Here is a 21488-nt window from a genome sequence, read left to right on the forward strand (position 1 = left end):
GTCAGTGCCTCATAAAGGGGAGTAATGTCAGTGCGCCTCATAAAGGGGAGAGATGTCAGTGTGCTTCATAAAGGGGAGTGATGACATGGCACCTTATAAAGGGGTGTGATGTCAGCATTCCTCACAAAGGGGAGTGATGTCAGTGTGCTTCATAAAGGGGAGTGATGTCAGGGCACCTCATAAAGGGGAGTGATGTCAGTGTGCTTCATAAAGGGGAGTGATGTCAGGGCACCTCATAAAGGGGAGTGATGTCAGTGTGTTTCATAAAGGGGAGTGATGTCAGCGCACCTCACAAAGGGGAGTGATGTCAGTGTGCTTCATAAAGGGGAGTGATGTCATGGCACCTTATAAAGGGGTGTGATGTCAGCATTCCTCACAAAGGGGAGTGATGTCACTGTGCTTCATAAAGGGGAGTGATGTCATGGCACCTTATAAATGAGAGTGATGTCAGCATGCTTCATAAAGGGGAATGATGTCAGGGCATCTCATAAAGGGGAGTTATGTCAGTGTGCTTCCTGAAGGGGAGTGATATCAGTGCTCTTCATTAAAGGGAGTGATGTCAGCACCCCTCATAAAGGGGAGTGATGTCAGGGCACCTCATAAAGGGGTGTGATGTCAGCATTCCTCACAAAGGGGAGTATTGTCAGTGTGCTTCATAAAGAGGACTGATGTTGGTGTGCTTCATAAAGGGGAGTGATGTCAGGGCACCTCATAAAGGGGAGTGATGTCAGTGTGCTTCATAAAGGGGACTGATGTCATGGCACCTTATAAAGGGGTGTGATGTCAGCATTCTTCACAAAGGGGAGTGATGTCAGTGTGCTTCATAAAGGGGAGTGATGTCATGGCACCTTATAAAGGGGTGTGATGTCAGCATTCCTCACAAAGGGGAGTGATGTCAGTGTGCTTCATAAAGGGGAGTGATGTCATGGCACCTTATAAATGAGAGTGATGTCAGCATGCTTCATAAAGGGGAATGATGTCAGGGCATCTCATAAAGGGGAGTTATGTCAGTGTGCTTCCTGAAGGGGAGTGCTATCAGTGCGCTTCATTAAAAGGAGTGATGTCAACAGCCTTTTTAAAGGGGAGTGATGTCAGGGCACCTCATAGAGGGGAGTGATGTCAGTGTGCTTCATAAAGGGGAGTGATGTCATGGCACCTTATAAAGGGGTGTGATGTCAGCATTCCTCACAAAGGGGAGTGATGTCAGTGTGCTTCATAAAAGGGAGTGATGTCATGGCACCTTATAAATGAGAGTGATGTCAGCATGCTTCATAAAGGGGAATGATGTCAGGGCATCTCATAAAGGGGAGTAATGTCAGTGTGCTTCCTGAAGGGGAGTGATATCAGTACGCTTCATTAAAGGGAGTGATGTCAGCACCCCTCATAAAGGGGTGTGATGTCAGCATTCCTCACAAAGGGGAGTGATGTCAGTGTGCTTCATAAAGAGGAGTGATGTCAGTGTGCTTCATAAAGGGGAGTGATGTCAGTGTGCTTCATAAAGAGGAGTGATGTCAGTGTGCTTCATAGAGGGGAGTGATGTCAGTGTGCTTCATAAAGGGGAGTGATGTTATGGCACCTCATAAAGGGGTGTGATGTCAGCATTCCTCACAAAGGGGAGTGATGTCAGTGTGCTTCATAAAGGGGAGTGATGTCAGTGTGCTTCATAAAGGGGAGTGATGTCAGGGCACCTCACAAAGGGGAGTGATGTCAGTGTGCTTCATAAAGGGGAGTGATGTCATGGCACCATATAAAGGGGTGTGATGTCAGCATTCCTCACAAAGGGGAGTGATGTCAGTGTGCTTCATAAAGGGGAGTGATGTCATGGCACCTTATAAATGAGAGTGATGTCAGCATTCTTCATAAAGGGGAGTGATGTCAGTGTGCTTCATAAAGGGGAATGATGTCAGGGCATCTCATAAAGGGGAGTTATGTCAGTGGGCTTCCTGAAGGTGAGTGATATCAGTACGCTTCATTAAAGGGAGTGATGTCAGCACCCCTCATAAAGGGGAGTGATGTCAGGGCACCTCATAAAGGGGTGTATTGTCAGCATTCTTCACAAAGGGGAGTGATGTCAGCATGCTTCATAAAGGGGAGTGATGTCATGGCACCTTATAAAGGAGTGTGATGTCAGCATTCCTCATAAAGGGGAGTGATGTCAGGGCACCTCATAAAGGGGTGTATTGTCAGCATTCTTCACAAAGGGGAGTGATGTCAGCATGCTTCATAAAGGGGAGTGATGTCATGGCACCTTATAAAGGAGTGTGATGTCAGCATTCCTCACAAAGGGGAGTGATGTCAGTGTGCTTCATAAAGGGGAGTGATGTCAGTGTGTATCATAAAGGAGAGTGATGTCAGAGCACCTCATAAAGGGGAGTGATGTCAGTGTGCTTCATAAAGAGGAGTGATGTCAGTGTGCTTCATAAAGGGGAGTGATGTCAGGGCACGTCACAAAGGGGAGTGATGTCAGTGTGCTTCATAAAGGGGAGTGATGTCATGGCACCTTATAAAGGGGTGTGATGTCAGCATTCCTCACAAAGGGGAGTGATGTCAGTGTGCTTCATAAAGGGGAGTGATGTCATGGCACCTTATAAATGAGAGTGATGTCAGCATGCTTCATAAAGGGATATGATGTCAGGGCATCTCATAAAGGGGAGTTATGTCAGTGTGCTTCCTGAAGGGGAGTGATGTCAGTGTGCTTCATAAAGGGGAGTGATGTCAGTGTGCTTCATAAAGTGGAGTGATGTCAGGGCACCTCATAGAGGGGAGTGATGTCAGTGTGCTTCATAAAGGGGAGTGATGTCATGGCACCTTATAAAGGGTTGTGATGTCAGCATTCCTCACAAAGGGTAGTGATGTCAGTGTGCTTCATAAAGGGGAGTGATGTCATGGCACCTTATAAAGGGGTGTGATGTCAGCATTCCTCACAAAGGGGAGTGATGTCAGTGTGCTTCATAAAGGGGAGTGATGTCATGGCACCTTATAAATGGGAGTGATGTCAGCATGCTTCATAAAGGGGAATGATGTCAGGGCATCTCATAAAGGGGAGTTATGTCAGTGGGCTTCCTGAAGGGGAGTGATATCAGTGCGCTTCATTAAAGGGAGTGATGTCAGCACCCCTCATAAAGCAGAGTGATGTCAGGGCACCTCATAAAGGGGTGTATTGTCAGCATTCCTCACAAAGGGGAGTGATGTCAGTGTGCTTCATAAAGGGGAGTGATGTCAGTGTGCTTCATAAAGGGGAGTGATGTCAGGCACCTCATTAAAGGGGAGTGATGTCAGTGTGCTTCATAAAGAGGAGTGATGTCAGTGTGCTTCATAAAGGGGAGTGATGTCAGTGTGCTTCATAAAGGGGAGTGATGTCATGGCACCTTATAAAGGGGTGTGATGTCAGCATTCCTCACAAAGGGGAGTGATGTCACTGTGCTTCATAAAGGGGAGTGATGTCATGGCACCTTATAAATGAGAGTGATGTCAGCATGCTCAATAAAGGGGAATGATGTCAGGGCATCTCATAAAGGGGAGTTATGTCAGTGTGCTTCCTGAAGGGGAGTGATATCAGCGCGCTTCATTAAAGGGAGTGATGTCAGCACCCCTCATAAAGGGGTGTGATGTCAGCATTCCTCACAAAGGGGAGTGATGTCAGTGTGCTTCATAAAGAGGACTGATGTTGGTGTGCTTCATAAAGGGGAGTGATGTCAGGGCACCTCATAAAGGAGAGTGATGTCAGTGTGCTTCATAAAGGGGTGTGATGTCAGCGCACCTCACAAAGAGGAGTGATGTCAGTGTGCTTCATAAAGGGGAGTGATGTCATGGCACCTTATAAAGGGGTGTGATGTCAGCATTCCTCACAAAGGGGAGTGATGTCAGTGTGCTTCATAAAGGGGAGTGATGTCATGGCACCTTATAAAGGGGTGTGATGTCAGCATTCCTCACAAAGGGGAGTGATGTCAGCATGCTTCATAAAGTGGAATGAGGTCAGGGCATCTCATAAAGGGGAGTTATGTCAGTGTGCTTCCTGAAGGGGAGTGATATCAGTGCGCTTCATTAAAGGGAGTGATGTCAACACCCTTCATAAAGGGGAGTGATGTCAGGGCACCTCATAAAGGGGTGTGATGTCAGCATTCCTCACAAAGGGGAGTGATGTCAGTGTGCTTCATAAAGAGGAGTGATGTCAGTGTGCTTCATAAAGGGGAGTGATGTCAGGGCACCTCATAGAGGCGAGTGATGTCAGTGTGCTTCATAAAGGGGAGTGATGTCATGGCACCTTATAAATGAGAGTGATGTCAGCATGCTTCATAAAGGGGTATGATGTCAGGGCATCTCATAAAGGGGAGTTATGTCAGTGTGCTTCCTGAAGGGGAGTGATATCAGTGCGCTTCATTAAAGGGAGTGATGTCAGCACCCCTCATAAAGGGGAGTGAAGTCAGGGCACCTCATAAAGGGATGTGATGTCAGCATTCCTCACAAAGGGGAGTGATGTCAGTGTGCTTCATAAAGGGGAGTGATGTCAGGGCACCTCATAAAGGGGAGTGATGTCAGCGCACCTCACAAAGGGGAGTGATGTCAGTGTGCTTCATAAAGGGGAGTGATGTCATGGCACCTTATAAATGAGAGTGATGTCAGCATGCTTCATAAAGGGGAATGATGTCAGGGCATCTCATAAAGGGGAGTTATGTGAGTGTGCTTCCTGAAGGGGAGTGATATCAGTGCGCTTCATTAAAGGGAGTGATGTCAGCACCCCTCATAAAGGGGAGTGATGTCAGGGCACCTCATAAAGGGGTGTGATGTCAGCATTCCTCACAAAGGGGAGTGATGTCAGTGTGCTTCATAAAGAGGACTGATGTTGGTGTGCTTCATAAAGGGGAGTGATGTCAGGGCACCTCATAAAGGGGAGTGATGTCAGTGTGCTTCATAAAGGGGAGTGATGTCATGGCACCTTATAAAGGGGTGTGATGTCAGCATTCCTCACAAAGGGGAGTGATGTCAGTGTGCTTCATAAAGGGGAGTGATGTCATGGCACCTTATAAAGGGGTGTGATGTCAGCATTCCTCACAAAGGGGAGTTATGTCAGTGTGCTTCCTGAAGGGGAGTGATATCAGTGCGCTTCATTAAAGGGAGTGATGTCAGCACCCCTCATAAAGGGGAGTGATGTCAGGGCACCTCATAAAGGGGTGTGATGTCAGCATTCCTCACAAAGGGGAGTTATGTCAGTGTGCTTCCTGAAGGGGAGTGATATCAGTACGCTTCATTAAAGGGAGTGATGTCAGCACCCCTCATAAAGGGGTGTTATGTCAGCATTCCTCACAAAGGGGAGTGATGTCAGTGTGCTTCATAAAGAGGAGTGATGTCAGTGTGCTTCATAAAGGGGAGTGATGTCAGTGTGCTTCATAAAGAGGAGTGATGTCAGTGTGCTTCATAGAGGGGAGTGATGTCAGTGTGCTTCATAAAGGGGAGTGATGTTATGGCACCTCATAAAGGGGTGTGATGTCAGCATTCCTCACAAAGGGGAGTGATGTCAGTGTGCTTCATAAAGAGGAGTGATGTCAGTGTGCTTCATAGAGGGGAGTGATGTCAGTGTGCTTCATAAAGGGGAGTGATGTTATGGCACCTCATAAAGGGGTGTGATGTCAGCATTCCTCACAAAGGGGAGTGATGTCAGTGTGCTTCATAAAGGGGAGTGATGTCAGTGTGCTTCATAAAGGGGAGTGATGTCAGGGCACCTCATAAAGGGGAGTGATGTCAGTGTGCTTCATAAAGAGGAGTGATGTCAGTGTGCTTCATAAAGGGGAGTGATGTCAGGGCACCTCACAAAGGGGAGTGATGTCAGTGTGCTTCATAAAGGGGAGTGATGTCATGGCACCTTATAAAGGGGTGTGATGTCAGCATTCCTCACAAAGGGGAGTGATGTCAGTGTGCTTCATAAAGGGGAGTGATGTCATGGCACCTTATAAATGAGAGTGATGTCAGCATGCTTCATAAAGGGGAGTGATGTCAGGGCACCTCATAAAAGGGTGTGATGTCAGCATTCCTCACAAAGGGGAGTGATGTCAGTGTGCTTCATAAAGAGGAGTGATGTCAGTGTACTTCATAAAGGGGAGTGATGTCAGGGCACGTCATAGAGGGGAGTGATGTCAGTGTGCTTCATAAAGGGGAGTGATGTCAGTGGGCTTCATAAAGGGGAGTGATGTCATGGCACCTTATAAATGAGAGTGATGTCAGCATGCTTCATAAAGGGGAATGATGTCAGGGCATCTCATAAAGGGGAGTTATGTCAGTGGGCTTCCTGAAGGTGAGTGATATCAGTGCGCTTCATTAAAGGGAGTGATGTCAGCACCCCTCATAAAGGGGAGTGATGTCAGGGCACCTCATAAAGGGGTGTATTGTCAGCATTCTTCACAAAGGGGAGTGATGTCAGCATGCTTCATAAAGGGGAGTGATGTCATGGCACCTTATAAAGGAGTGTGATGTCAGCATTCCTCACAAAGGGGAGTGATGTCAGTGTGCTTCATAAAGGGGAGTGATGTCAGTGTGTATCATAAAGGAGAGTGATGTCAGAGCACCTCATAAAGGGGAGTGATGTCAGTGTGCTTCATAAAGAGGAGTGATGTCAGTGTGCTTCATAAAGGGGAGTGATGTCAGGGCACGTCACAAAGGGGAGAGATGTCAGTGTGCTTCATAAAGGGGAGTGATGTCATGGCACCTTATAAAGGGGTGTGATGTCAGCATTCCTCACAAAGGGGAGTGATGTCAGTGTGCTTCATAAAGGGGAGTGATGTCATGGCACCTTATAAATGAGAGTGATGTCAGCATGCTTCATAAAGGGGTATGATGTCAGGGCATCTCATAAAGGGGAGTTATGTCAGTGTGCTTCCTGAAGGGGAGTGATATCAGTACGCTTCATTAAAGGGAGTGAAGTCAGCACCCCTCATAAAGGGGAGTGATGTCAGGGCACCTCATAAAGGGGTGTGATGTCAGCATTCCTCACAAAGGGGAGTTATGTCAGTGTGCTTCCTGAAGGGGAGTGATATCAGTACGCTTCATTAAAGGGAGTGATGTCAGCACCCCTCATAAAGGGGTGTTATGTCAGCATTCCTCACAAAGGGGAGTGATGTCAGTGTGCTTCATAAAGAGGAGTGATGTCAGTGTGCTTCATAAAGGGGAGTGATGTCAGTGTGCTTCATAGAGTGGTGTGATGTCAGTGTGCTTCATAAAGGGGAGTGATGTTATGGCACCTCATAAAGGGGTGTGATGTCAGCATTCCTCACAAAGGGGAGTGATGTCAGTGTGCTTCATAAAGGGGAGTGATGTCAGTGTGCTTCATAAAGGGGAGTGATGTCAGGGCACCTCATAAAGGGGAGTGATGTCAGTGTGCTTCATAAAGAGGAGTGATGTCAGTGTGCTTCATAAAGGGGAGTGATGTCAGGGCACCTCACAAAGGGGAGTGATGTCAGTGTGCTTCATAAAGGGGAGTGATGTCATGGCACCTTATAAAGGGGTGTGATGTCAGCATTCCTCACAAAGGGGAGTGATGTCAGTGTGCTTCATAAAGGGGAGTGATGTCATGGCACCTTATAAATGAGAGTGATGTCAGCATGCTTCATAAAGGGGAGTGATGTCAGGGCACCTCATAAAAGGGTGTGATGTCAGCATTCCTCACAAAGGGGAGTGATGTCAGTGTGCTTCATAAAGAGGAGTGATGTCAGTGTACTTCATAAAGGGGAGTGATGTCAGTGTGCTTCATAAAGAGGAGTGATGTCAGCGCACCTCACAAAGGGAAGTGATGTCAGTGTGCTTCATAAAGGGGAGTGATGTCATGGCACCTTATAAAGGGGTGTGATGTCAGCATTCCTCACAAAGGGGAGTGATGTCACTGTGCTTCATAAAGGGGAGTGATGTCAGTGCCTCATAAAGGGGAGTGATGTCAGTGTGCTTCATAAAGAGGAGTGATGTCAGTGTGCTTCATAAAGGGGAGTGATGTCAGGGCACGTCACAAAGGGGAGTGATGTCAGTGTGCTTCATAAAGGGGAGTGATGTCATGGCACCTTATAAAGGGGTGTGATGTCAGCATTCCTCACAAAGGGGAGTGATGTCAGTGTGCTTCATAAAGGGGAGTGATGTCATGGCACCTTATAAATGAGAGTGATGTCAGCATGCTCAATAAAGGGGAATGATGTCAGGGCATCTCATAAAGGGGAGTTATGTCAGTGTGCTTCCTGAAGGGGAGTGATATCAGCGCGCTTCATTAAAGGGAGTGATGTCAGCACCCCTCATAAAGGGGTGTGATGTCAGCATTCCTCACAAAGGGGAGTGATGTCAGTGTGCTTCATAAAGAGGACTGATGTTGGTGTGCTTCATAAAGGGGAGTGATGTCAGGGCACCTCATAAAGGAGAGTGATGTCAGTGGGCATCATAAAGGGGAGTGATGTCAGCGCACCTCACAAAGGGGAGTGATGTCAGTGTGCTTCATAAAGGGGAGTGATGTCATGGCACCTTATAAAGGGGTGTGATGTCAGCACCCCTCATAAAGGGGAGTGATGTCAGGGCACCTCATAAAGGGGTGTGATGTCAGCATTCCTCACAAAGGGGAGTTATGTCAGTGTGCTTCCTGAAGGGGAGTGATATCAGTACGCTTCATTAAAGTGAGTGATGTCAGCACCCCTCATAAAGGGGTGTTATGTCAGCATTCCTCACAAAGGGGAGTGATGTCAGTGTGCTTCATAAAGAGGAGTGATGTCAGTGTGCTTCATAAAGGGGAGTGATGTCAGTGTGCTTCATAAAGAGGAGTGATGTCAGTGTGCTTCATAAAGGGGAGTGATGTCAGTGTGCTTCATAAAGAGGAGTGATGTCAGTGTGCTTCATAGAGGGGAGTGATGTCAGTGTGCTTCATAAAGGGGAGTGATGTTATGGCACCTCATAAAGGGGTGTGATGTCAGCATTCCTCACAAAGGGGAGTGATGTCAGTGTGCTTCATAAAGAGGAGTGATGTCAGTGTGCTTCATAGAGGGGAGTGATGTCAGTGTGCTTCATAAAGGGGAGTGATGTTATGGCACCTCATAAAGGGGTGTGATGTCAGCATTCCTCACAAAGGGGAGTGATGTCAGTGTGCTTCATAAAGGGGAGTGATGTCAGTGTGCTTCATAAAGGGGAGTGATGTCAGGGCACCTCATAAAGGGGAGTGATGTCAGTGTGCTTCATAAAGAGGAGTGATGTCAGTGTGCTTCATAAAGGGGAGTGATGTCAGGGCACCTCACAAAGGGGAGTGATGTCAGTGTGCTTCATAAAGGGGAGTGATGTCATGGCACCTTATAAAGGGGTGTGATGTCAGCATTCCTCACAAAGGGGAGTGATGTCAGTGTGCTTCATAAAGGGGAGTGATGTCATGGCACCTTATAAATGAGAGTGATGTCAGCATGCTTCATAAAGGGGAGTGATGTCAGGGCACCTCATAAAAGGGTGTGATGTCAGCATTCCTCACAAAGGGGAGTGATGTCAGTGTGCTTCATAAAGAGGAGTGATGTCAGTGTACTTCATAAAGGGGAGTGATGTCAGGGCACGTCATAGAGGGGAGTGATGTCAGTGTGCTTCATAAAGGGGAGTGATGTCAGTGGGCTTCATAAAGGGGAGTGATGTCATGGCACCTTATAAATGAGAGTGATGTCAGCATGCTTCATAAAGGGGAATGATGTCAGGGCATCTCATAAAGGGGAGTTATGTCAGTGGGCTTCCTGAAGGTGAGTGATATCAGTGCGCTTCATTAAAGGGAGTGATGTCAGCACCCCTCATAAAGGGGAGTGATGTCAGGGCACCTCATAAAGGGGTGTATTGTCAGCATTCTTCACAAAGGGGAGTGATGTCAGCATGCTTCATAAAGGGGAGTGATGTCATGGCACCTTATAAAGGAGTGTGATGTCAGCATTCCTCACAAAGGGGAGTGATGTCAGTGTGCTTCATAAAGGGGAGTGATGTCAGTGTGTATCATAAAGGAGAGTGATGTCAGAGCACCTCATAAAGGGGAGTGATGTCAGTGTGCTTCATAAAGAGGAGTGATGTCAGTGTGCTTCATAAAGGGGAGTGATGTCAGGGCACGGCACAAAGGGGAGAGATGTCAGTGTGCTTCATAAAGGGGAGTGATGTCATGGCACCTTATAAAGGGGTGTGATGTCAGCATTCCTCACAAAGGGGAGTGATGTCAGTGTGCTTCATAAAGGGGAGTGATGTCATGGCACCTTATAAATGAGAGTGATGTCAGCATGCTTCATAAAGGGGTATGATGTCAGGGCATCTCATAAAGGGGAGTTATGTCAGTGTGCTTCCTGAAGGGGAGTGATATCAGTACGCTTCATTAAAGGGAGTGAAGTCAGCACCCCTCATAAAGGGGAGTGATGTCAGGGCACCTCATAAAGGGGTGTGATGTCAGCATTCCTCACAAAGGGGAGTTATGTCAGTGTGCTTCCTGAAGGGGAGTGATATCAGTACGCTTCATTAAAGGGAGTGATGTCAGCACCCCTCATAAAGGGGTGTTATGTCAGCATTCCTCACAAAGGGGAGTGATGTCAGTGTGCTTCATAAAGAGGAGTGATGTCAGTGTGCTTCATAAAGGGGAGTGATGTCAGTGTGCTTCATAGAGTGGTGTGATGTCAGTGTGCTTCATAAAGGGGAGTGATGTTATGGCACCTCATAAAGGGGTGTGATGTCAGCATTCCTCACAAAGGGGAGTGATGTCAGTGTGCTTCATAAAGGGGAGTGATGTCAGTGTGCTTCATAAAGGGGAGTGATGTCAGGGCACCTCATAAAGGGGAGTGATGTCAGTGTGCTTCATAAAGGGGAGTGATGTCAGGGCACCTCACAAAGAGGAGTGATGTCAGTGTGCTTCATAAAGGGGAGTGATGTCATGGCACCTTATAAAGGGGTGTGATGTCAGCATTCCTCACAAAGGGGAGTGATGTCAGTGTGCTTCATAAAGGGGAGTGATGTCATGGCACCTTATAAATGAGAGTGATGTCAGCATGCTTCATAAATGGGAGTGATGTCAGGGCACCTCATAAAAGGGTGTGATGTCAGCATTCCTCACAAAGGGGAGTGATGTCAGTGTGCTTCATAAAGAGGAGTGATGTCAGTGTACTTCATAAAGGGGAGTGATGTCAGGGCACGTCATAGAGGGGAGTGATGTCAGTGTGCTTCATAAAGGGGAGTGATGTCAGTGGGCTTCATAAAGGGGAGTGATGTCATGGCACCTTATAAATGAGAGTGATGTCAGCATGCTTCATAAAGGGGAATGATGTCAGGGCATCTCATAAATGGGAGTTATGTCAGTGGGCTTCCTGAAGGTGAGTGATATCAGTGCGCTTCATTAAAGGGAGTGATGTCAGCACCCCTCATAAAGGGGAGTGATGTCAGGGCACCTCATAAAGGGGTGTATTGTCAGCATTCTTCACAAAGGGGAGTGATGTCAGCATGCTTCATAAAGGGGAGTGATGTCATGGCACCTTATAAAGGAGTGTGATGTCAGCATTCCTCACAAAGGGGAGTGATGTCAGTGTGCTTCATAAAGGGGAGTGATGTCAGTGTGTATCATAAAGGAGAGTGATGTCAGAGCACCTCATAAAGGGGAGTGATGTCAGTGTGCTTCATAAAGAGGAGTGATGTCAGTGTGCTTCATAAAGAGGAGTGATGTCAGGGCACGTCACAAAGGGGAGAGATGTCAGTGTGCTTCATAAAGGGGAGTGATGTCATGGCACCTTATAAAGGGGTGTGATGTCAGCATTCCTCACAAAGGGGAGTGATGTCAGTGTGCTTCATAAAGGGGAGTGATGTCATGGCACCTTATAAATGAGAGTGATGTCAGCATGCTTCATAAAGGGGTATGATGTCAGGGCATCTCATAAAGGGGAGTTATGTCAGTGTGCTTCCTGAAGGGGAGTGATATCAGTACGCTTCATTAAAGGGAGTGATGTCAGCACCCCTCATAAATGGGAGTGATGTCAGGGCACCTCATAAAGGGGAGTGATGTCAGTGTGCTTCATAAAGGGGAGTGATGTCAGTGTGCTTCATAAAGTGGAGTGATGTCAGGGCACCTCATAGAGGGGAGTGATGTCAGTGTGCTTCATAAAGGGGAGTGATGTCATGGCACCTTATAAATGAGGGTGATGTCAGCATGCTTCATAAAGGGGAGTGATGTCAGGGCACCTCATAAAAGGGTGTGATGTCAGCATTCCTCACAAAGGGGAGTGATGTCAGTGTGCTTCATAAAGAGGAGTGATGTCAGTGTACTTCATAAAGGGGAGTGATGTCAGTGTGCTTCATAAAGAGGAGTGATGTCAGCGCACCTCACAAAGGGAAGTGATGTCAGTGTGCTTCATAAAGGGGAGTGATGTCATGGCACCTTATAAAGGGGTGTGATGTCAGCATTCCTCACAAAGGGGAGTGATGTCACTGTGCTTCATAAAGGGGAGTGATGTCAGTGCCTCATAAAGGGGAGTGATGTCAGTGTGCTTCATAAAGAGGAGTGATGTCAGTGTGCTTCATAAAGGGGAGTGATGTCAGGGCACGTCACAAAGGGGAGTGATGTCAGTGTGCTTCATAAAGGGGAGTGATGTCATGGCACCTTATAAAGGGGTGTGATGTCAGCATTCCTCACAAAGGGGAGTGATGTCAGTGTGCTTCATAAAGGGGAGTGATGTCATGGCACCTTATAAATGAGAGTGATGTCAGCATGCTCAATAAAGGGGAATGATGTCAGGGCATCTCATAAAGGGGAGTTATGTCAGTGTGCTTCCTGAAGGGGAGTGATATCAGCGCGCTTCATTAAAGGGAGTGATGTCAGCACCCCTCATAAAGGGGTGTGATGTCAGCATTCCTCACAAAGGGGAGTGATGTCAGTGTGCTTCATAAAGAGGACTGATGTTGGTGTGCTTCATAAAGGGGAGTGATGTCAGGGCACCTCATAAAGGAGAGTGATGTCAGTGGGCTTCATAAAGGGGAGTGATGTCAGCGCACCTCACAAAGGGGAGTGATGTCAGTGTGCTTCATAAAGGGGAGTGATGTCATGGCACCTTATAAAGGGGTGTGATGTCAGCACCCCTCATAAAGGGGAGTGATGTCAGGGCACCTCATAAAGGGGTGTGATGTCAGCATTCCTCACAAAGGGGAGTTATGTCAGTGTGCTTCCTGAAGGGGAGTGATATCAGTACGCTTCATTAAAGGGAGTGATGTCAGCACCCCTCATAAAGGGGTGTTATGTCAGCATTCCTCACAAAGGGGAGTGATGTCAGTGTGCTTCATAAAGAGGAGTGATGTCAGTGTGCTTCATAAAGGGGAGTGATGTCAGTGTGCTTCATAAAGAGGAGTGATGTCAGTGTGCTTCATAGAGGGGAGTGATGTCAGTGTGCTTCATAAAGGGGAGTGATGTTATGGCACCTCATAAAGGGGTGTGATGTCAGCATTCCTCACAAAGGGGAGTGATGTCAGTGTGCTTCATAAAGAGGAGTGATGTCAGTGTGCTTCATAGAGGGGAGTGATGTCAGTGTGCTTCATAAAGGGGAGTGATGTTATGGCACCTCATAAAGGGGTGTGATGTCAGCATTCCTCACAAAGGGGAGTGATGTCAGTGTGCTTCATAAAGGGGAGTGATGTCAGTGTGCTTCATAAAGGGGAGTGATGTCAGGGCACCTCATAAAGGGGAGTGATGTCAGTGTGCTTCATAAAGAGGAGTGATGTCAGTGTGCTTCATAAAGGGGAGTGATGTCAGGGCACCTCACAAAGGGGAGTGATGTCATGGCACCTTATAAAGGGGTGTGATGTCAGCATTCCTCACAAAGGGGAGTGATGTCAGTGTGCTTCATAAAGGGGAGTGATGTCATGGCACCTTATAAATGAGAGTGATGTCAGCATGCTTCATAAAGGGGAGTGATGTCAGGGCACCTCATAAAAGGGTGTGATGTCAGCATTCCTCACAAAGGGGAGTGATGTCAGTGTGCTTCATAAAGAGGAGTGATGTCAGTGTACTTCATAAAGGGGAGTGATGTCAGGGCATGTCATAGAGGGGAGTGATGTCAGTGTGCTTCATAAAGGGGAGTGATGTCAGTGGGCTTCATAAAGGGGAGTGATGTCATGGCACCTTATAAATGAGAGTGATGTCAGCATGCTTCATAAAGGGGAATGATGTCAGGGCATCTCATAAAGGGGAGTTATGACAGTGGGCTTCCTGAATGTGAGTGATATCAGTGCGCTTCATTAAAGGGAGTGATGTCAGCACCCCTCATAAAGGGGAGTGATGTCAGGGCACCTCATAAAGGGGTGTATTGTCAGCATTCTTCACAAAGGGGAGTGATGTCAGCATGCTTCATAAAGGGGAGTGATGTCATGGCACCTTATAAAGGAGTGTGATGTCAGCATTCCTCACAAAGGGGAGTGATGTCAGTGTGCTTCATAAAGGGGAGTGATGTCAGTGTGTATCATAAAGGAGAGTGATGTCAGAGCACCTCATAAAGGGGAGTGATGTCAGTGTGCTTCATAAAGAGGAGTGATGTCAGTGTGCTTCATAAAGGGGAGTGATGTCAGGGCACGTCACAAAGGGGAGAGATGTCAGTGTGCTTCATAAAGGGGAGTGATGTCATGGCACCTTATAAAGGGGTGTGATGTCAGCATTCCTCACAAAGGGGAGTGATGTCAGTGTGCTTCATAAAGGGGAGTGATGTCATGGCACCTTATAAATGAGAGTGATGTCAGCATGCTTCATAAAGGGGTATGATGTCAGGGCATCTCATAAAGGGGAGTTATGTCAGTGTGCTTCCTGAAGGGGAGTGATATCAGTACGCTTCATTAAAGGGAGTGAAGTCAGCACCCCTCATAAAGGGGAGTGATGTCAGGGCACCTCATAAAGGGGTGTGATGTCAGCATTCCTCACAAAGGGGAGTTATGTCAGTGTGCTTCCTGAAGGGGAGTGATATCAGTACGCTTCATTAAAGGGAGTGATGTCAGCACCCCTCATAAAGGGGTGTTATGTCAGCATTCCTCACAAAGGGGAGTGATGTCAGTGTGCTTCATAAAGAGGAGTGATGTCAGTGTGCTTCATAAAGGGGAGTGATGTCAGTGTGCTTCATAGAGGGGAGTGATGTCAGTGTGCTTCATAAAGGGGAGTGATGTTATGGCACCTCATAAAGGGGTGTGATGTCAGCATTCCTCACAAAGGGGAGTGATGTCAGTGTGCTTCATAAAGGGGAGTGATGTCAGTGTGCTTCATAAAGGGGAGTGATGTCAGGGCACCTCATAAAGGGGAGTGATGTCAGTGTGCTTCATAAAGAGGAGTGATGTCAGTGTGCTTCATAAAGGAGAGTGATGTCAGGGCACCTCACAAAGGGGAGTGATGTCAGTGTGCTTCATAAAGGGGAGTGATGTCATGGCACCTTATAAAGGGGTGTGATGTCAGCATTCCTCACAAAGGGGAGTGATGTCAGTGTGCTTCATAAAGGGGAGTGATGTCATGGCACCTTATAAATGAGAGTGATGTCAGCATGCTTCATAAATGGGAGTGATGTCAGGGCACCTCATAAAAGGGTGTGATGTCAGCATTCCTCACAAATGGGAGTGATGTCAGTGTGCTTCATAAAGAGGAGTGATGTCAGTGTACATCATAAAGGGGAGTGATGTCAGGGCACGTCATAGAGGGGAGTGATGTCAGTGTGCTTCATAAAGGGGAGTGATGTCAGTGGGCTTCATAAAGGGGAGTGATGTCATGGCACCTTATAAATGAGAGTGATGTCAGCATGCTTCATAAAGGGGAATGATGTCAGGGCATCTCATAAATGGGAGTTATGTCAGTGGGCTTCCTGAAGGTGAGTGATATCAGTGCGCTTCATTAAAGGGAGTGATGTCAGCACCCCTCATAAAGGGGAGTGATGTCAGGGCACCTCATAAAGGGGTGTATTGTCAGCATTCTTCACAAAGGGGAGTGATGTCAGCATGCTTCATAAAGGGGAGTGATGTCATGGCACCTTATAAAGGAGTGTGATGTCAGCATTCCTCACAAAGGGGAGTGATGTCAGTGTGCTTCATAAAGGGGAGTGATGTCAGTGTGTATCATAAAGGAGAGTGATGTCAGAGCACCTCATAAAGGGGAGTGATGTCAGTGTGCTTCATAAAGAGGAGTGATGTCAGTGAGCTTCATAAAGAGGAGTGATGTCAGGGCACGTCACAAAGGGGAGAGATGTCAGTGTGCTTCATAAAGGGGAGTGATGTCATGGCACCTTATAAAGGGGTGTGATGTCAGCATTCCTCACAAAGGGGAGTGATGTCAGTGTGCTTCATAAAGGGGAGTGATGTCATGGCACCTTATAAATGAGAGTGATGTCAGCATGCTTCATAAAGGGGTATGATGTCAGGGCATCTCATAAAGGGGAGTTATGTCAGTGTGCTTCCTGAAGGGGAGTGATATCAGTACGCTTCATTAAAGGGAGTGATGTCAGCACCCCTCATAAATGGGAGTGATGTCAGGGCACCTCATAAAGGGGAGTGATGTCAGTGTGCTTCATAAAGGGGAGTGATGTCAGTGTGCTTCATAAAGTGGAGTGATGTCAGGGCACCTCATAGAGGGGAGTGATGTCAGTGTGCTTCATAAAGGGGAGTGATGTCATGGCACCTTATAAATGAGAGTGATGTCAGCATGCTTCATAAAGGGGAGTGATGTCAGGGCACCTCATAAAAGGGTGTGATGTCAGCATTCCTCACAAAGGGGAGTGATGTCAGTGTGCTTCATAAAGAGGAGTGATGTCAGTGTACTTCATAAAGGGGAGTGATGTCAGTGTGCTTCATAAAGAGGAGTGATGTCAGCGCACCTCACAAAGGGAAGTGATGTCAGTGTGCTTCATAAAGGGGAGTGATGTCATGGCACCTTATAAAGGGGTGTGATGTCAGCATTCCTCACAAAGGGGAGTGATGTCACTGTGCTTCATAAAGGGGAGTGATGTCAGTGCCTCATAAAGGGGAGTGATGTCAGTGTGCTTCATAAAGAGGAGTGATGTCAGTGTGCTTCATAAAGGGGAGTGATGTCAGGGCACGTCACAAAGGGGAGTGATGTCAGTGTGCTTCATAAAGGGGAGTGATGTCATGGCACCTTATAAAGGGGTGTGATGTCAGCATTCCTCACAAAGGGGAGTGATGTCAGTGTGCTTCATAAAGGGGAGTGATGTCATGGCACCTTATAAATGAGAGTGATGTCTGCATGCTCAATAAAGGGGAATGATGTCAGGGCATCTCATAAAGGGGAGTTATGTCAGTGTGCTTCCTGAAGGGGAGTGATATCAGCGCGCTTCATTAAAGGGAGTGATGTCAGCACCCCTCATAAAGGGGTGTGATGTCAGCATTCCTCACAAAGGGGAGTGATGTCAGTGTGCTTCATAAAGAGGACTGATGTTGGTGTGCTTCATAAAGGGGAGTGATGTCAGGGCACCACATAAAGGAGAGTGATGTCAGTGGGCTTCATAAAGGGGAGTGATGTCAGCGCACCTCACAAAGGGGAGTGATGTCAGTGTGCTTCATAAAGGGGAGTGATGTCATGGCACCTTATAAAGGGGTGTGATGTCAGCATTCCTCACAAAGGGGAGTGATGTCAGTGTGCTTCATAAAGGGGAGTGATGTCAGGGCACCTCATAGAGGCGAGTGATGTCAGTGTGCTTCATAAAGGGGATTGATGTCATGGCACCTTATAAAGGGGTGTGATGTCAGCATTCCTCACAAAGGGGAGTGATGTCAGTGTGCTTCATAAAGGGGAGTGATGTCATGGCACCTTATAAATGAGAGTGATGTCAGCATGCTTCATAAAGGGGTATGATGTCAGGGCATCTCATAAAGGGGAGTTATGTCAGTGTGCTTCCTGAAGGGGAGTGATATCAGTGCGCTTCATTAAAGGGAGTGATGTCAGCACCCCTCATAAAGGGGAGTGAAGTCAGGGCACCTCATAAAGGCGTGTGATGTCAGCATTCCTCACAAAGGGGAGTGATGTCAGTGTGCTTCATAAAGGGGAGTGATGTCAGGGCACCTCATAAAGGGGAGTGATGTCAGTGTGTTTCATAAAGGGGAGTGATGTCAGCGCACCTCACAAAGGGGAGTGATGTCAGTGTGCTTCATAAAGGGGAGTGATGTCATGGCACCTTATAAATGAGAGTGATGTCAGCATGCTTCATAAAGGGGAATGATGTCAGGGCATCTCATAAAGGGGAGTTATGTCAGTGTGCTTCCTGAAGGGGAGTGATATCAGTGCGATTCATTAAAGGGAGTGATGTCAGCACCCCTCATAAAGGGGAGTGATGTCAGGGCACCTCATAAAGGGGTGTGATGTCAGCATTCCACACAAAGGGGAGTGATGTCAGTGTGCTTCATAAAGAGGACTGATGTTGGTGTGCTTCATAAAGGGGAGTGATGTCAGGGCACGTCATAGAGGGGAGTGATGTCAGTGTGCTTCATAAAGGGGAGTGATGTCATGGCACCTTATAAAGGGGTGTGATGTCAGCATTCCTCACAAAGGGGAGTGATGTCAGTGTGCTTCATAAAGGGGAGTGATGTCATGGCACCTTATAAAGGGGTGTGATGTCAGCATTCCTCACAAAGGGGAGTTATGTCAGTGTGCTTCCTGAAGGGGAGTGATATCAGTGCGCTTCATTAAAGGGAGTGATGTCAGCACCCCTCATAAAGGGGAGTGATGTCAGGGCACCTCATAAAGGGGTGTGATGTCAGCATTCCTCACAAAGGGGAGTTATGTCAGTGTGCTTCCTGAAGGGGAGTGATATCAGTACGCTTCATTAAAGGGAGTGATGTCAGCACCCCTCATAAAGGGGTGTTATGTCAGCATTCCTCACAAAGGGGAGTGATGTCAGTGTGCTTCATAAAGAGGAGTGATGTCAGTGTGCTTCATAAAGGGGAGTGATGTCAGTGTGCTTCATAAAGAGGAGTGATGTCAGGGTGCTTCATAGAGGGGAGTGATGTCAGTGTGCTTCATAAAGGGGAGTGATGTTATGGCACCTCATAAAGGGGTGTGATGTCAGCATTCCTCACAAAGGGGAGTGATGTCAGTGTGCTTCATAAAGGGGAGTGATGTCAGTGTGCTTCATAAAGGGGAGTGATGTCAGGGCACCTCATAAAGGGGAGTGATGTCAGTGTGCTTCATAAAGAGGAGTGATGTCAGTGTGCTTCATAAAGGGGAGTGATGTCAGGGCACCTCACAAAGGGGAGTGATGTCAGTGTGCTTCATCAAGGGGAGTGATGTCATGGCACCTTATAAAGGGGTGTGATGTCAGCATTCCTCACAAAGGGGAGTGATGTCAGTGTGCTTCATAAAGGGGAGTGATGTCATGGCACCTTATAAATTAGAGTGATGTCAGCATGCTTCATAAAGGTGAGTGATGTCAGGGCACCTCATAAAAGGGTGTGATGTCAGCATTCCTCACAAAGGGGAGTGATGTCAGTGTGCTTCATATAGAGGAGTGATGTCAGTGTACTTCATAAAGGGGAGTGATGTCAGGGCACGTCATAGAGGGGAGTGATGTCAGTGTGCTTCATAAAGGGGAGTGATGTCAGTGGGCTTCATAAAGGGGAGTGATGTCATGGCACCTTATAAATGAGAGTGATGTCAGCATGCTTCATAAAGGGGAATGATGTCAGGGCATCTCATAAAGGGGAGTTATGTCAGTGGGCTTCCTGAAGGTGAGTGATATCAGTGCGCTTCATTAAAGGGAGTGATGTCAGCACCCCTCATAAAGGGGAGTGATGTCAGGGCACCTCATAAAGGGGTGTATTGTCAGCATTCTTCACAAAGGGGAGTGATGTCAGCATGCTTCATAAAGGGGAGTGATGTCATGGCACCTTATAAAGGAGTGTGATGTCAGCATTCCTCACAAAGGGGAGTGATGTCAGTGTGCTTCATAAAGGGGAGTGATGTCAGTGTGTATCATAAAGGAGAGTGATGTCAGAGCACCTCATAAAGGGGAGTGATGTCAGTGTGCTTCATAAAGAGGAGTGATGTCAGTGTGCTTCATAAAGGGGAGTGATGTCAGGGCACGTCACAAAGGGGAGTGATGTCAGTGTGCTTCATAAAGGGGAGTGATGTCATGGCACCTTATAAAGGGGTGTGATGTCAGCATTCCTCACAAAGGGGAGTGATGTCAGTGTGCTTCATAAAGGGGAGTGATGTCATGGCACCTTATAAATGAGAGTGATGTCAGCATGCTTCATAAAGGGGTATGATGTCAGGGCATCTCATAAAGGGGAGTTATGTCAGTGTGCTTCCTGAAGGGGAGTGATATCAGTACGCTTCATTAAAGGGAGTGATGTCAGCACCCCTCATAAATGGGAGTGATGTCAGGGCACCTCATAAAGGGGAGTGATGTCAGTGTGCTTCATAAAGGGGAGTGATGTCAGTGTGCTTCATAAAGTGGAGTGATGTCAGGGCACCTCATAGAGGGGAGTGATGTCAGTGTGCTTCATAAAGGGGAGTGATGTCATGGCACCTTATAAAGGGTTGTGATGTCAGCATTCCTCACAAAGGGTAGTGATGTCAGTGTGCTTCATAAAGGGGAGTGATGTCATGGCACCTTATAAAGGGGTGTGATGTCAGCATTCCTCACAAAGGGGAGTGATGTCAGTGTGCTTCATAAAGGGGAGTGATGTCATGGCACCTTATAAATGGGAGTGATGTCAGCATGCTTCATAAAGGGGAATGATGTCAGGGCATCTCATAAAGGGGAGTTATGTCAGTGGGCTTCCTGAAGGGGAGTGATATCAGTGCGCTTCATTAAAGGGAGTGATGTCAGCACCCCTCATAAAGCGGAGTGATGTCAGGGCACCTCATAAAGGGGTGTATTGTCAGCATTCCTCACAAAGGGGAGTGATGTCAGTGTGCTTCATAAAGGGGAGTGATGTCAGTCCACCTCATAAAGGGGAGTGATGTCAGTGTGCTTCATAAAGAGGAGTGATGTCAGTGTGCTTCATAAAGGGGAGTGATGTCAGTGTGCTTCATAAAGGGGAGTGATGTCATGGCACCTTATAAAGGGGTGTGATGTCAGCATTCCTCACAAAGGGGAGTGATGTCAGTGTGCTTCATAAAGGGGAGTGATGTCATGGCACCTTATAAATGAGAGTGATGTCCGCATGCTTCATAAAGGGGAATGATGTCAGGGCATCTCATAAAGGGGAGTTATGTCAGTGTGCTTCCTGAAGGGGAGTGATATCAGCGCGCTTCATTAAAGGGAGTGATGTCAGCACCCCTCATAAAGGGGTGTGATGTCAGCATTCCTCACAAAGGGGAGTGATGTCAGTGTGCTTCATAAAGAGGACTGATGTTGGTGTGCTTCATAAAGGGGAGTGATGTCAGGGCACCTCATAAAGGAGAGTGATGTCAGTGTGCTTCATAAAGGGGAGTGATGTCATGGCACCTTATAAATGGGAGTGATGTCAGCATGCTTCATAAAGGGGAATGATGTCAGGGCATCTCATAAAGG

General features: G+C 47.3%; 2 protein-coding genes across 2 annotated transcripts in view; both read left to right on the forward strand.

The window, feature by feature from the left end:
• rp9 (RP9 pre-mRNA splicing factor) overlaps positions 1–21488 on the forward strand; it is a 93949-nt gene that overhangs the window by 69547 nt on the left and 2914 nt on the right. The gene's annotated exons all lie outside the window — the stretch shown is intronic.
• Positions 1–21488, forward strand: part of elmo1 (engulfment and cell motility 1 (ced-12 homolog, C. elegans)) — a 339660-nt gene that overhangs the window by 10035 nt on the left and 308137 nt on the right. The window lies entirely within an intron of this gene.

The sequence above is a fragment of the Narcine bancroftii genome, chromosome 1, assembly GCF_036971445.1.
Source record: "Narcine bancroftii isolate sNarBan1 chromosome 1, sNarBan1.hap1, whole genome shotgun sequence".
NCBI classification, from domain to species: Eukaryota; Metazoa; Chordata; class Chondrichthyes; order Torpediniformes; family Narcinidae; genus Narcine; species Narcine bancroftii.